Here is a 1,184-nt window from a genome sequence, read left to right as displayed (position 1 = left end):
AAAGAGAATAATGAGTAGTCAAAGAGTGAAGGGTAAGAATTTTACAAAACTTAGTGGAAGACCCCAAATAAATAATGAATTCAAAGAGACCTACAATTGAACTCTCATAGTAGAACTGATACAATCAAAGTGAAAATCTTAAAAGCATCTAGAGGAAAAGAAATCTTATTAATTTCATACAGTGATAATAACACTGACACAAACAGTAAATGATAGAAGGCTTAATTCCTAAGTAAATGCTTTTGGTATTTCCTGTTTGGGTGGAGGTGGGGGTGGGATGACACCTGGCAGTGTTTAGGGATTACTCCTAGCTCTCTTTGGTGGCATTGCTCCAGGTGGTTGCTCAGGGAACCATATGGTGCAATGATGAAACCTGGGCCTTCTGTCAGAAGTATTGTTGAGCTAGTCCTCTGGTCCCCAAAATATGTTCTAACTTTAAGATCTATATTTTAAAAATTATAGTAAAATTCTTTCAGACACACCAAAAGAAATCTTTGCCTTCTGCTAAAATGTAATCTCATCCTAAAAATGGGGAAAGAACCATATCCTAATATTTAAAGGCTCTTTTGTGGAGCGGGGGAGAGCATGAATACAGTACCCCACTACCACAAATTATGCAGTTTGGAAATTTTGGGGTCAGCACATTGAAAGTGAAATGGATAAGACTCTCCCTGGAAAACCATCTTCTTGATCTTGGTATCTCTTCTAACAGGTAAGTATTATTTAATGACTCTTAAATTCAATATTATAACAGATTAAATTTTTCCGGATTTAGGGACATGGAGATAGTTTACTCTTCCAAGGTGGTCCACATATTCTTTGTGTGCTGGATCCAGGCACCAGCACACAAAGAACCAGTCTTCTAGTTGACTGCTGCCCTACTTACGGACTTGTGGGCCATTGGATCTCTGTTGTGCCCAATCAGCTCTGCTTTTGTGATCAGAAAGCCAGAGAAAACTTACTTTAAATTGTGTGTGAACATTTAGGAATACTAGACTTTTATTTATTTTTAATTTTTTAATTTTTATTTATTTATTTTTTGTTTTGGGGGTCACACCTGGTGATGCACAGGGGTTACTCCTGGCGCATGCACTCAGGAATTACTCCTGGCAGTGCTCAGGGGACCATATGAGATGCTGGGAATCAAACCCGGGTTGGCCGCATGCAAGGCAAATGCCCTACCC

The 1,184-nt window shown here is 38.9% G+C and overlaps 1 pseudogene; it reads right to left on the bottom strand.

The window, feature by feature from the left end:
• Positions 1-574: 574 nt before the first annotated feature.
• Positions 575-720, bottom strand: LOC129399525 (U1 spliceosomal RNA; annotated as a pseudogene).
• Between the last annotated feature and the right edge of the window lie 464 nt (positions 721-1,184).

Source organism: Sorex araneus, chromosome 11, assembly GCF_027595985.1.
Source record: "Sorex araneus isolate mSorAra2 chromosome 11, mSorAra2.pri, whole genome shotgun sequence".
NCBI classification, from domain to species: domain Eukaryota; kingdom Metazoa; phylum Chordata; class Mammalia; order Eulipotyphla; family Soricidae; genus Sorex; species Sorex araneus.
The sequence above is the reverse complement of the archived record's forward strand: the minus strand, read 5'-3'. Positions and strand labels throughout refer to the sequence as shown.